This window comes from Arachis hypogaea, chromosome 18, assembly GCF_003086295.3.
Source record: "Arachis hypogaea cultivar Tifrunner chromosome 18, arahy.Tifrunner.gnm2.J5K5, whole genome shotgun sequence".
Lineage (NCBI taxonomy): Eukaryota > Viridiplantae > Streptophyta > Magnoliopsida > Fabales > Fabaceae > Arachis > Arachis hypogaea.
In genome coordinates, this window is record NC_092053.1 from 102,398,674 (window position 1) to 102,413,985 (window position 15,312).

Genomic DNA, 15,312 nt, shown 5'->3' on the forward strand with positions numbered 1-15,312 from the left:
AGGTGCTTCCTCCAGGGTGTGATTTTTCTTCTGCTGTTTTCGATTCCGTTTTCAATTTTTATATTTATTTTGTGACTCCACATGATCATGAACCTATAAAGACATATAAATAAGAAAAATATAGTTAGATAAATAAAAATTGTGTTGCCTCCCAACAAGTGCTTCTTTAATGTCAATAGCTTGACAATGGGCTCTCATGGAGCCTCACAGATGTGCAGAGCTTTGTTGAAACTCTCCAACACCAAACTTAGAGTTTGGTTGTGGCCTCCCAACACCAAACTTAGAGTTTGACTGTGGGGGCTCTGGTTGACTCTGTTTTGAGAGAAGCTTTTTATGCTTCCTCTCCATGGATGCAGAGAGAGATCCTTGAGTTGTAAACACAAGGTTGTCCTCATTCAGTTGAAGGATTAATTCTCCTCTGTCCACATCAATCACAGCTTTTGCTGTGGCTAGGAAAGGTCTTCCTAGGATGATGGATTCATCCTCTTCCTTTCCAGTATCCAGGACTATGAAATCAGCAGGGATGTAAAGGCCTTCAACCTTTACTAACACATCCTCTACTTGTCCATAAGCCTATTTTCTTGAATTGTCTGCCATCTCTAGTGAGATTTTAGCAGCTTGCACCCCATAGATTCCCAGTTTCTCTATTACAGAGAGGGGCATGAGGTTTATCCCTGAACCAAGGTCACACAGAGCCTTAAAGATCATGGTGCCTATGGTACAAGATATTATGAACTTTCCAGGATCCTGTCTCTTCTGAGGCAATGTCAGTTGATCCAGATCACTTAGTTCATTGGTGAACAAGGGAGGTTCATCTTCCCAAGTTTCAATGCCAAATAGTTTGGCATTTAGCTTCATGATTGCACCAAGGAACTTGGCAGTTTGCTCTTCAGTAACATCCTCATTCTCTTCAGAAGATGAATACTCATCAGAGCTCATGAAGGGCATAAGGAGGTTTAATGGAATCTCTATGGTCTCTAGATGAGCCTCAGAGTCCTTTGGTTCCTCAAAGGGAAGCTCCTTATTGGTCACTGGACGTCCTAGGAGGTCTTCCTCTTTGGGATTCACGTCCTCCTCTCCTTCTTTGAGTTCGGCCATGGTGCTTATGTCAATGGCCTTGCACTCTCCTTTTGGATTCTCTTCTGTATTGCTTGGAAGAGTACTAGGAGGGATTTCAGTGATCCTTTTACTCAGCTGGCCCACTTGTGCTTCCAAATTTCTAATGGAAGATCTTGTTTCATTCATGAAACTCACAGTGGCCTTAGATAGATCAGAGACTAAGTTTGCTAAATTAGAAGTATTTTGTTCAGAGTTCTCTGTCTGTTGTTGAGTGGATGATGGAAAAGGTTTATTATTGTTAAACCTGTTTCTTCCACCATTATTAAAGCCTTATTGAGGCTTTTGATCCTTCCATGAGAAATTTGGATGATTTCTCCATGATGATTTATAAGTGTTTCCATAAGGTTCACCTAAGTAATTCACCTCTGCTATTGCAGGGTTCTCAGGATCATAAGCTTCTTCTTCACAAGATGCCTCTTGAGTACTGTTGGATGCAGCTTGCATTCCATTCAGACTCTGAGAAATCATATTGACTTACTGAGTCAATATTTTATTCTGAGCTAATATGGCATTCAGAGTATCAACCTCAAGAACTCCCTTCTTCATAGGCGTCCCATTATTCACAGGATTCCTTTCAGAAGTGTACATGAACTGGTTATTTGCAACCATGTCAATGAGTTCTTGAGCTTCTGCAGGCGTTTTCTTTAGGTGAATGGATCCACCGTGTAGAGGTCCTTCTTGGGGTTGAACGCCAGCTTTTGTGCCAGTTTGGGCGTTCAACTCTAGTTTTGGCTCATTTTCTGGCGCTGGACGCCAGATTTGGGCAGAAAGCTGGCGTTGAACACCAGTTTACGTCGTCTATTCTTGGCCAAAGTATGAACTATTATATATTTCTGGAAAGCCCTGGATGTCTACTTTCCAACGCAATTGGAAGCGCGCCATATCGAGTTCTGTGGCTCCAGAAAATCCACTTTGAGTGCAGGGAGGTCAGAATCCAACAGCATCAGCAGTCCTTCTTCAACCTCTGAATCTGATTTCTGCTCAAGTCCCTCAATTTCAGCCAGAAAATACCTGAAATCACAGAAAAATACACAAACTCATAGTAAAGTCCAGAAATGTGAATTTAACATAAAAACTAATGAAAACATCCCTAAAAGTAACTAGATCTTACTAAAAACATACTAAAAACAATGTCAAAAAGCGTATAAATTATCCGCTCATCATTCTCAACCAATTAGAAATTTGCTTATCAATTTAAAAAAGGGTGTCACAGAAATTAAAATTAAAATATTGGGAGTATGAATCCCAGGTCGTCTCCCAACGAGTTGCAGGAAAGTGTGCTATTTTATTAATCAGAAGATTTTCAAAAAAGTTTGAGTTGAATGACAGAAAATTAAATTAGAGAATGTATATAAATATAAATAAAAGCCTTGACTGGGAGTTAATTAGATAGAAGCCCTATTCTTGTTGTAGTACTCTCAAGATTAATTGACAATTGATATTTATTGTGTTTAGTTATCCTTTACTATGTAAGGAAAAGTCAAACAAGTTGGAATGCTGTTCTATTCACAGGTTCCAATCCACTCTTGGGAGGATTGGTGTTAGTGACTAGAGAGCAATCCAACAATAAACCCAATTACAATCTTTCTCTTGAGCATTCCAACTCAAGGATTCCTTTCATCGACTCCCCATCAAGTTAGGGGACTACTCGCTCATTGTAAATGTAAAATTCATAACGTAAGAAAGAAAGGGAATTAAAGAAAGACATGATAAATAATGCTCAAAAGATTAATTTAAAATAAAAGTGATTCTTGTATTAATAAATGCTAAAATAATCCAATAGTAAAATTAAGTAAATTAAGGAACATGGAAGAGTAAAAGACAAGTGAAGAGAACGAACTAGAATGTCGAAGTCTTGATGAGGCAATAAATCTTCTCAATATCCCAATGCAAAGATAATGAGAAAATAACTAATCCTAAAAACTATGAATGTTTAGAGAGAAAACCTAGAGGAGGAGTAGAACTAGATCTAAAAACTAAAACTATGCGGAATGAATGTTCTTTCTGGTTTCTGCATGTTCTCTGGCTCTAGTATACTTTTCTGGGCCAAAAACTGGGTCAAAATGGGGCCCGAAATTGCCCCCAGCGATTCTGCAGATTATGCAGATCGCGCATGTTACGCGATCGCATCGCTCATGCGGACGCGTCATTCGGCGTTCTGCTTTGCCACGCGGTCGCGTCATCCATGCGGCCGCGTCACTCGTGCTATTCCATGCCGCGCGGTCGCGTCATCCATGCGGCCGCATCACTGCGAATTGCTCTTCTCCGCGCGATCGCGTCGTCCATGCGGCCGCGTCGCTTCTCGCTGGTCATCTCCTCAATTTCTTGTGTTCCTTCCATTTTTGCAAGCTTCCTTCCTAATCTCCAACTCATTCATGCCCTATAAAGCCTGAAACACTTAACACACAGATCACGGCATCGAATGGAATAAAGGGGAAATAAAATACATAATTAAAAGTTTCTAGGAAGCAAGTTTTCAATCATGCAATAACTTTAGGACGGAAATATAAATGCATGCTTATTTAATGAATAAGTGGGCAAAGATAATGATAAAACCACACCTTTAAACACAATATAAACCATAAAATAGTGGTTTATCAGCCGCCGTTGCTATTCCCAGAAACTGCCACCGTTAGAGCCATTGTTGTCTTGTTCAGCTCTGCCTATTTCTAGTTTCCCTTTTATGCTCGCCGAAACCACAATTGCTGTGGTGGTTGTCAGAGCCACTATGGCACCATCCTGCTTTGTTCCCGTGGTGAGATTATTTAGTTCTGTTTCAATTTATCGCAATAATCCATTAATACTTTTGTTCTAATTTCGCATAATATCCATTCCGCGTTAAATTCAAATTATGTCAGATACGTTGTTGTTGCTGTGATTATTGTGGTTGCTTGGAAATCATCGAAGTTGCTGCCGCTGCTACGGAATAAGAATAAAAGGGAGTTTGTTGCTTTTAATTACCGAGTTTCGACTAATTGAGGTAGGGGATTTTTCTTAAACCCATTTTATTTCAAGGAATTGTTATATATCGATATCGATGTGGAAAAGGTATTTTAGTGATTGTGCGAGTCTTATGGATTAAATTGGACTGTGCTAGATAAATGTGATTGATTAAATGTTCAAATAGATTATGGCTACTTTGTGAGATTAATTGATGAAGTTGGTTTGTTTGTGGTTATGTACTGTGATTGGTTTTCTGATTGTTTGAAAATTATTTGTTGCTGGAATTCTTGATTATGTTGATTTCTTTGAGTTTGTATTGTTGTGGTAGTGGTTTAATGAAAGTTTGATGAAAATTTTGATATCTGTTAATTGATGATGTGGGACTAGTTGTGAAATGAAATTGTGATAAATTGATGATGCACAGAAAACTTATCTCGCAACAAATTTCCTTCGGCAAGTGTACCAAATTTGTCGTCAAGTAAGAACTCACAATAGAGTGAGGTCGAATCCCACAGGGATTGATTGATCAAGCAACTTTAATTAGATGAATGTTCTAGTTGAGCGAATCCAAAATTTGAGTTGAGAATTACAGAAAATAAAATGGCGGGAAGGTAAATGGCAGAAAAAGTAAATGCTAGAATTAAAGAACTGGAAGTAAATGACTGAAAGTAAATTGCAGAATTGTAAATGGGAATGGGGGAATTGCTCATAAAAGTAAGTAACAGAAATTGAAGAGAATGGGTAAGATCAGAAATGGGGAGTTCATTGGGCTTAAGAGATGTTGCATTCTCCGGATCAATTTCATTTTCATCTCTTCCTCAATCAATGCACTCATTGATCTCCTTGGCAATCTTAAGTGATCGAATTACAATTTCTTGTAATTCAATCTCTCAAATCTTGATCAATAGCCAATTCCTTGGTCAATTGCTCATGAGAAGAGATGAAGTATGGTCATTGATTATACCACATGCATTTTCCAAATCAAGTGTTGAGAGGATTATAGTCACATATCCATCCAAACCCTATTTGGTCCAGCATGAGAAAGTATTTCTAGCATGATCTCTTCATTCCTCTTTCAAGGTTCAGAAGAGATCCAAGTATGAATAGCTTCTTTTCCAAGATAACTACCCAATTAGATGAAGATCGAAAGCTTTCAAGTAAAATCAAGAGAAAAGATAGAAGAAGAATAATAAAAACTAGTATTGATCCATCAAATTACAACAGAGCTCCCTAACCCAATGAAAGGGGTTTAGTTGTTCATAGCTTTGAAAAATGAAAACAAAGATGGAGAATACATGATGAAACTAGAAGTGCAGAGAAAGTAAAATACAGAGAGTAAGTCTATGCCAAGAGGCTCCCTATAATTTTCCACTCATTTTAATTCAAAGCTACTCCTATATATACTACTCTTCTGTTCTTCTAGTTAGCTCTTCAAGTCTTGGGTATAGGCCTTTGGATCTTGAGTTTGAAGCAGTTCTCTTCTTCATTGGGCTTGGCTTTACTTGCAGAGAGAAAGTGTGAAGTAGGCAGAGACTTTAGCTCAGGACGTTAGTGGTGTTAACGTTCAGTGAAAAAGTGGGTTCGAGAACGTTAGTGACATTCAACTTTTTCACTAACGTTCCTAACCCAAGTAAGAGCCACGTTAACCTCAACGTTAGTGGCACAAACGTTGCCACTAACGTTGCCTCTTTGTCCTTCACACACGTTATTGGGACTAAACTTTCCCAATAACGTTGAGAAGCCTCCCCCTTCCCTACGTTAGAGTCCACGTTAACTTAGTTAACGTGGCTCTTTTAACGTAGGCTTGCCAACCTTCGAGAACGTTAGTGACACTTAACATTGTCACTAACGTTCCAATGTGCCCCTTAGCTCCCACGTTAGAGTCCACGTTAACTAGGTTAACGTGGCTTCTAATGTGGCTGTGCTAGCCATCTCCAACGTTAGTGACAAAGTTGAATGTCACTAACGTTGGCTCATCATCCCTCTCCTCACATTAGCTTCCACGTTAACTAAGTTAACGTAGGAGTTAACGTGGCTCATTGTGGCTTGTGTTGGCTACTTCCAATTTTAGTGACAATGTTTGGTGTCACTAACGTTGTCGACAACCTTTCTTCTTCACGTTAACTTCCACGTTAACTAGGTTAACGTGGGAGTTAACGTGGCTTCTTGGGGATAGTGTGTGTTCATCCCAACGTTAGTGACAATGTTTGGTGTCACTAATGTTGTCGACCACCTAGTTTCTTCACGTTAGCTTCCACGTTAACTAGGTTAACGTGGGAGTTAACGTGGCTTCTTGTGACTTGGATAACGTTAGTGAGAAAGTTGAATGACACTAACGTTGGCGTCCCCCTTTTCTTCTTAACGTAAGAGGCCACATTAACTAAGTTAACGTGGCAACTAACGTGTCCACTTATGAGCTTGGTCCAACGTTAGTGATAATGTTAAGTGTCACTAACGTTGGCTCCATTTCCTTTCTTCCACGTTAGAGTTCACGTTAGCTTAGTTAATGTGACTCTTAACGTGGGTAATGATGGCCTCGAGAGCGTTATTGGCAATGACTTTTCTCATTAACTTTGCAAGTTACTCCCATTCTACGTTTAACGTTAGTGTAACTAACGTAGCTACTAATGTGGTTCTTCTTTGCTTCCTTTGTCCTGAAATCAAGCAATAAAGTGCATCAAAGTTCTAGTCCAAGTCATGGAAAATGCAACATCCAATTTGTCATTAAATTCATGCAAAATCCTCATGAAATCATGTAAAGTACACAATGTATGCTTGAATCAAGATGTAAATGAATATCTACCCAAAACTAGCTTATTTCCTAAGGAAACGCATGAAACTACCCTAAAAACAGTAAAGAAAAGGTCAGTGAAACTGGCCAAAATGCCCTGGCATCACAACACCAAACTTAAAGCTTGCTTGTCCCTAAGCAAGTACTGGAACAAGATAATGATGAATAGAATGCCAAGAGGAATGAGTCATTCTTGTGGAAGTCATGTCCCTGGTTTTATGGTGGTTTCATGCATAGCAACTTAGGTTCATTCCTGGCTTTCAGACCTTTATCATGTCCTAGAACACTCACTTTGATTGTATCCCATGAGACTTTTATTCATTGATCCTTTTATTGTCATTTCAGGGTTTATTTGTGTTCTTAAGCTAAGTGCTTTGTAAAGGGGCAACTCTTTAGAATAAGCTTTCAGCCAACACTCCCGAACCAGTTGGTTCAAGGTGTTAGGTGTTGAAACACCCCTGAGGACTTACTTACTCAAGTCTCTCCCCCATACATACACACCACAGGCATATAGTTTATTTATTTTCTTTTCTTGAGACTTTGGTGTCCAGCACCTCTTTGGGTTACTAAATGCTCTGTATTGAGGGTTACTCTTGATAGTGGACTTTCAGCTGATAATCCCGAGTTAGTTAACCCAAGTTACTAAGTGATAAGGCACCCCTAAGAGCTTATTCATCCAAGTAGATCCCTCACACAGGAGCACCACAGACACATGCCTCAAGATTAAAAACCATTGGTGCCTAGCCTTATTGCTTGTTCTTTTTCTTTTATTCCTCAACTTTGATTGTTCTTTCCCTTTTTCTTATTAGGATCTTCTTATTTAGCTAGTTTCATGGGGTGTGTCTCAAGCACAGTATTCATGATAGATAGTTGTCCTCCCACCTTGTGGTTGAACCAACTTAGCTAACTTATGACTATACCATAAACTCATGAACTTATTCCATAGTATGAACTCCTCTCTGGTCTTTAAAAACACTCATTCTCTTTTCATTTGATTTAAAGGGACAAACATACTAGTAAGCAAAGTAAGGGTGCAGTGACATAAAGACCAGCAAGCAGAGACCTCTTCAACACAAAAACTTAAAAGACAGAATTTAAAAAGGTTCCAACATAACATGGAAGCAAGTTCTATTTCATACAAGATCTTCCTTATTCAAAGCATAGAAGAAGAAATGGACCAAAGAAGGAACTCCACCACCTTTTACTCATGTGGTTGCCCATGCTCTCCTCCTTGCTTGTCCTCCTGGTGTTTTTCTTGATTGCTTGTGCTCCCACTTCCCTTGCCTTTTCCAAGCAGCTTCTTCTAGAAACCACCATCTTCCATCTTCTTCTTGAGTGTTTCCTTCTGCTGTTTTACCTTCTTCTCTTCTTGATCTACAAAATCTTTTTGGACCTCATCATATGTAGGGATGGTATAGTGTAGATGATGCATATTACTAGACATGTAGTTTAACTTGGCTTGAGTGTTTACGTTGAACTCCTCCCTATGTAGTTGCCGTCCTTCATTAAGTACAGTGAACTCATTGAATATTTTCATCTGAGCTATTTGTCACTGATTGAGTTCCTGCAAATGCTTATCTTGACGTTCTTGCCTCTCAGTAACTTGGTGGATGGCTTGAGCGAGCTGGGAGTATTGTTCCTGTTGCTGCTCCATTTGTTGTTTCTGTCATTCTTCTTGTTGGCTCATCCAGTTGGACTGAAGGTTTAGTATTTGCTCTTGTCCTTCCATATGTCTCATCCCCAAATCTTCAATGGCTTTTAGAAGGTGATTCATATTCAAGTCGGCTGGGTAAGGATGCTCTTCTTGTTGATATTCTTCCTGATGAGACTCCTCTCGGTGAGCTCCTTCTTTTGCTTTTAGTGATTCATATTCAAGTCGGCTGGGTAAGGATGCTCTTCTTGTTGATATTCTTCCTGATGAGACTCCTCTTGGTGAGCTCCTTCTTTTGCTTTTAGTTTTCCTATTTGTGGCCTTCTTTGTTGCTGAGCAGGTGTAGTATAGACCATACGCTGGATTTCATTAGCCTCCCAGGGTTCATCCAGTCTGGATTGCTATCCTCAAAGACCACCTTGGCCTCTTTGCATAATCTGAAAATGGTGCTGGGGTACCAAAGCCTGGCACCTGATTCAAGCTTCTCAGCTGAATCTTGAATTCCTTCAGCTATAAGTTCATGCACATTGATTTCTCCACCTTGTACTAGGCAATGTATCATAGTTGCTCGATTAATATTAACCTCTGAATTATTTGCATCCGGGAGGATAGACCTCATCACGAGTTCAAACCACCCCTTGGCTTCCGGGCTAAGGTCTCCCCTTTTGATGAACCGAGGTCTCCCATCTCCATACCTCTCCCAGTCAGCTGCTATAACACTGATGTCAGTCACAATCTCAGTGAGCTCATCATTGTCTTGGCTTTTACTTATCCTTGCATGATAACTGGGCTCATCAAAATGTGGTAATTTCAGGTGAAGAGCTCTTGTTATAGCATTTGGGCTGAAGTCCACCTCCTTTCCTCTTACATAACTTTTAAAGGTTGGGGCCCTGGTTTTATCTTCTCTCACCACATTTGCGTAGAACTCTTTGATGAGGTTTCCATTGATCTTCCCCTCTGGATTAGTGAGCCTTTGCCACCCTCTTTTTTCAATTTTCTCTTGAATCTGTGGGCATTCGTCTTCATTGAATTGGAAGGTTAACTCGGGCAATATCTTTTTGAGCTTGATCCGCTCAAATTCTCGTTCATGGAAGGAAGTTTTGAATCTCTTCTCATCAAAAGGAATGCTCTCCATTGGTTCCTTCCTCTTTTGCCTTTTGGAGCTTGATGCTGCCATGAATGAAGTTAATGCGAAAAGGGTGTAGTGAAGGGAAGAAATGTAGGATTTAGAGAGTGGGAAGTTGGAGAACTAGTTGCTGGAAAGTGAAGTACAAGGGATAGGAATTTCGAATGTGGAGATGGTGCGGATTGGATCCACTTATATAGAGAAGTGATGAGTGGATGAAGGGTGTGGATTAATGGAGTGGTTGCTTGATGGACGGTTGGGGTTGTGCATGGATAAAGGACAAGGATCACCACTTTATGATGGAGATTGCTCGGTCTTCAAGGGTCTCATTCTTTTCAATATTGCATGTCAACATTTTCCAATGCATTCCCTTTTTAGAACAAGTGTGTAGTCCCTCCTTTGGTGGTGTCCAAGCCCTCTTCATTTAATTGTCTAATCAATCCCCTTCAATGCTCCTCTCCTTTTCTCTATAAAGATAAAAGAAGAAAAGGAAGAATTAACATCATAAAAAAATTTAAACTTTACGGCTAGAATAATAAAAGGAAGAAAAGATTAGATTGTTTATTCATGAACTTCAACTAACTAACTAACTGTGTATCCTTATATGCACATTGGTGGCACCATGGGGTGACACCAAACTTAGTTTGGAGCACTGTGATGAAAGGTTCTGTTCAAAGCTCCAAGACTAGCATGCTCTCAGTTGCATTCATGCTTTCTTGGCACGCTTTGAACACCAAACTTGTTCTTCACTATATACTGCAATATAAGGATTTCACCAAGTGTTTGTCAAGTTTGGGTTAGAATTCATGAATATTGACTTATTCACTAGTAAAAGCTCATAAAACATGGGTTGTCTCCCATGAAGCGCTTCTTTAGCGTCACTAGCTTGACGTTTCTCCTTCATCAGGGAGGTTGATAATGCTTCAAGTCCTCCCCTCTTGCCTTGGACTTATATCCATTGGTTGTATTAATGATCTCTACATGTTCCAAGGAGAGAACTCTGTTGATAGTGAAGACCTTAGGTAACTGAGATGGTACAGTGGGGAGATTAGGGGGGATATCTGGGAAGTAAGCTGAGATCACTTTATCTCCTGAAGAGAAGTCATCCGTAGGGATCTTCTTATTCCTCCACCCCCTTGGTACCTTCTTCTTTGTCTCTTTTGATGTTGCCTTGCTCTTGGTGACTTCTTCTTCTAAGAAAATTTTGTTGTTGTCTTCACATGTCTCTGGTGGTTTAGGTTCCTCCAGCTTTTCCTTAAGTTGTGACAACTGCTTATTTCCTTGTTCATCAACCCAGGGCTTTCCTAGATGGGCTGGTTGTGCTTCAATGCTTACTTCCTCTGTCAGCATCTCATTATGATCTTTGCTTGGTTCTTTGTTTTCTTGGTCAGCCTCTTGTGAGAGTTTGAAGACATTAAAGCTGAGTCGTTCATCATGGATCCTCAATATTAGCTCCCCTCGCTCCACATCTATGAGTGCTCTGGCTGTAGCTAGGAATGGTCTTCCCAATATGATTGGGTGAGTGTGACTCTCTTCCATGTCCAAGATGACAAAGTCTGTGGGAAGAAAGTATTTCCCAACCTTTAACAACACATTTTCCACCACCCCTATTGCTTGTTTTTGAGTTTTGTCAGCCAGCCTGATGATTACATCTGTGGGCAATATCTCATTGATCTGCAGCCTCTTCACCAGGGATAAGGGCATTAAGTTGATGCTTGCTCCCAAATCGCAGAGTGCTCTATCAAACATTATTTCCCCTATGGCACAGGGGACATGAAAACTCCCTGGATCTTTTCTTTTCGTAGGCAACTGTGGTTGAATGAGGGCACTGCACCCCTTGTTCATCACTATAGTTTGGCCTCCCTTGAGTGAGCTTTTCCTGGGAAGCAGCTCCTTCATATACTTGATGTATGCGGACATTTGTTGAATAGTCTTGATGAATGGTATGTTGACATGCAGAGATGCAAACAAATCTAGAAACCTTGAGTACATTCTCTTCTCCACAGCACCATTGAGCAGTTGGGGAAAAGGTGCATAGAGTCTCAGCAGCTCCTGTTGTGAGATTTCTGGTTCTTGATGATCTTTTTCCTTCTTCTCTACTGAGGTATCTTCAGGTTGTTCTGATAGCTTGCTTGGCTTGTCCTCAGTCTCCTTATCACTTATAGTGACCATCTTGCAATCTTCCCATCTTACTTTCTTTGTTTCACCTTTTGGATTCTTCTCTGTGTCACTTGGGAATCCATCTGTGGGTTTGAGAATTTGTTCAGAGAGATACCCCATTTGAGATTCCAACCTCTTGATTGTGTCCCCCTGGTTCTTGAAACTGGCTCGCACTTTCTCCTTGAACACCTTGTTGTCTTGAATCTTCTTGCCTATGCCTTCAAGTAGATTCTCAATCCTTGAGAGTCTGTCATCAAATGATTGTAGATCGTGATTAGAGGTGGAAGGATGAGGTAAGTTATTTTGGTTTAGATGTGGATGTGGAGAGGTGTTGTTATTGGGGTGTTGATATGGTCTAGATGTGAAATGTTAGTGGCTTGCATTGTTAGGATTTGGGCGTCTTTGATCAAGGCTTTGGTCTTGTTAATTTCTCCACCCAAAGTTTGGGTGATTCCTCCATCCAGGGTTGTAGGTCTTCGAGTGTGGATCATGGTTTTGCCTAGGTGAATTTCCAATGTAGTTGACTTGCTCCTGACTTCCCTCTGCTTCTTCATTCACTCCTTCTTGGGTTATTGATGAAGTGGTGATTGCTGCTACTTGGTTCCTCTCCATCTTCTTGGTGAGGTCAGCCAGCTGCTGGGTAATGAGCTTGTTTTGAGCCAGCAGAGCATCTACATTGTTTAGCTCCATCACTCCTCTAGTGTTCCCTCTTTCGGAAGCATAGAAGTAGTCATTCTCAGCTACAGTTTCAATGACATCTATGGCCTCCTCAATGGTCTTCTTCTTGTTCAAAGATCTTCCGGATGAATGGTCTACGGCCTTCTTTGACTCATAAGAGAGCCCTTCATAGAAAATGTGCAGCTGCACCCATTCATTGAACATATCTGGTGGGCACCTCCTTGTTAGGTCTTTAAACCTCTCCCATGCTTCATATAGAGTCTCACCATCTTGTTGCCTGAAAGTTTGGACCTCAGCTCTCAGCCTATTGATTCGTTGAGGGGGGTAAAATCTTGCTAAGAATTTGTTCACCACATCTTCCCAAGTTGTCAAGCTCTCCCTTGGGAAAGACTCCAGCCACTTGGCTGCCTTATCCTTGAGTGAGAATGGAAATAAGAGCAGTCTATAAGCGTCAGGATGAACACCATTAGACTTCACTGTGTCACATATTCTCAGGAAGGTGGTTAGATGTTGATTGGGGTCCTCTTGGACACTCCCTCCGAATGAACAGTTGTTCTGGACAAGGGTGATGAGCTGTGGCTTCAGTTCAAAATTGTTGGCATGGATGGTTGGCTTTTGAATGCTACTTCCACAGTTTCCTGGGTTTGGATTGATGTAAGAGCCTAAAACTCTTCTATCCTCCCCAGCATGATTTTCTCGTCCTCTTCCGCTATGGTTGTGAGCTTCTTCTTCACGATGGTTTTCCATGTTTTCTTCCATGTTTGGTTCAAAGTATTCCTCAAAGTGTTCCTCCTCTTCTTCAGCACCAACTATACATTTTTCTCTTGCCTCCCTCCTTAGTCTAAGGAAGGTTCTCTCAGGTTCAGAATCAAAGGAAGTTGAAGCCCCGCTTCTTCTCCCTGTCATACAACCAACAAGTACAAGCAAAGAGAATAGATGCAGAAAGTATATCTGTCAGAATTACTGTTAGTGTGAGTGATGCAATATATCAAACAGTTAGTGGGTTAGTGAAATGAATGGTAAATAACAAGGAAAAAGTAGGGGGAAGGAAAAAAATTAACTAAAACAGAAAGTAAATGACTCAGACAGAAAATTAAATCAAACAAAAATAAAATGCTCAATCTAGTTATCCTCTAATTTAATCATTGTTGATGCACAATCAATCCCCGGCAACGGCGCCATAAACTTGATGCACGGAAAACTTGTCTCGCAACAAATTTCCTTCGGCAAGTATACCGAATTTGTCGTCAAGTAAAAACTCACAATAGAGTGAGGTCGAATCCCACAGGGATTGATTGATCAAGCAACTTTAATTAGATGAATGTTCTAGTTGAGCGAATCCAGAATTTGAGTTGAGAATTACAGAAAATAAAATGGCGGGAAGGTAAATGGCAGAAAAAGTAAATGCTAGAATTAAAGAACTGGAAGTAAATGACTGAAAGTAAATTGCAGAATTGTAAATGGGAATGGGGGAATTGCTCATAAAAGTAAGTAACAGAAATTGAAGAGAATGGGTAAGATCAGAAATGGGGAGTTCATTGGGCTTAGGAGATGTTGCATTCTCTGGATCAATTTCATTTTCATCTCTTCCTCAATCAATGCACTCATTGATCTCCTTGGCAATCTTAAGTGATCGAATTACAATTTCTTGTAATTCAATCTCTCAAATCTTGATCAATAGCCAATTCCTTGGTCAATTGCTCATGAGAAGAGATGAAGTATGGTCACTGATTATACCACATGCATTTCCCAAATCAAGTGTTGAGAGGATTATAGTCACATATCCATCCAAACCCTATTTGGTCCAGCATGAGAAAGCATTTCTAGCATGATCTCTTCATTCCTCTTTCAAGGTTCAGAAGAGATCCAAGTATGAATAGCTTCTTTTCCAAGATAACTACCCAATTGGATGAAGATCGAAAGCTTTCAAGTAAAATCAAGAGAAAAGATAGAAGAAGAATAATAAAAACTAGTATTGATCCATCAAATTACAATAGAGCTCCCTAACCCAATGAAAGAGGTTTAGTTGTTCATAGCTCTGAAAAATGAAAACAAAGATAGAGAATACATGATGAAACTAGAAGTGCAGAGAAAGTAAAATACAGAGAGTAAGTCTATGCCAAGAGGCTCCCTATAATTTTCCACTCATTTTAATTCAAAGCTACTCCTATATATACTACTCTTCTGTTCTTCTAGTTGCCTTTTCAAGTCTTGGGTATGGGCCTTTGGATCTTGAGTTTGAAGCAGTTTTCTTTTTCATTCGGCTTGGCTTTACTTGCAGAGAGAAAGTGTGAAGTGGGTAGAGACTTTAGCTCAGGACGTTAGTGGTGTTAACGTTCAGTGAAAATGTGGGTTCAAGAACGTTAGTGACATTCAACTTTTTCACTAACGTTCCTAACCCAAGTAAGAGCCACGTTAACCTCAATGTTAGTGGCACAAACGTTGCCACTAACGTTGCCTCTTTGTCCTTCGCGCACGTTATTGGGACTCAACTTTCCCAATAACGTTGAGAAGCCTCCCCCTTCCCTACGTTAGAGTCTACGTTAACTTAGTTAACGTGGCTCTTTTAACGTAGGCTTGCCAACCTTCGAGAACGTTAGTGACACTTAACATTGTCACTAACGTTCCAATGTTCCCCTTAGCTCCCATGTTAGAGTCCACGTTAACAAGGTTAACGTGGCTTCTAACGTGGCTGTGCTAGCCATCTCCAACGTTAGTGACAAAGTTGAATGTCACTAACATTCGCTCATCATCCCTCTCCTCACGTTAGCTTCCACGTTAACTAAGTTAACGTGGGAGTGAACGTGGCTCATTGTGGCTTGTGTTGGCTACTTCCAACGTTAG

General features: G+C 40.3%; 1 non-coding gene across 1 annotated transcript; it reads left to right on the forward strand.

Moving 5' to 3' along the window:
- The first annotated feature begins 12,667 nt into the window (after positions 1-12,667).
- LOC112774286 (small nucleolar RNA R71) lies at positions 12,668-12,774 on the forward strand. The gene has a single exon (XR_003188781.1). It is a non-coding gene; the product is annotated as a small nucleolar RNA R71 (small nucleolar RNA).
- The last annotated feature ends 2,538 nt before the right edge of the window (positions 12,775-15,312 follow it).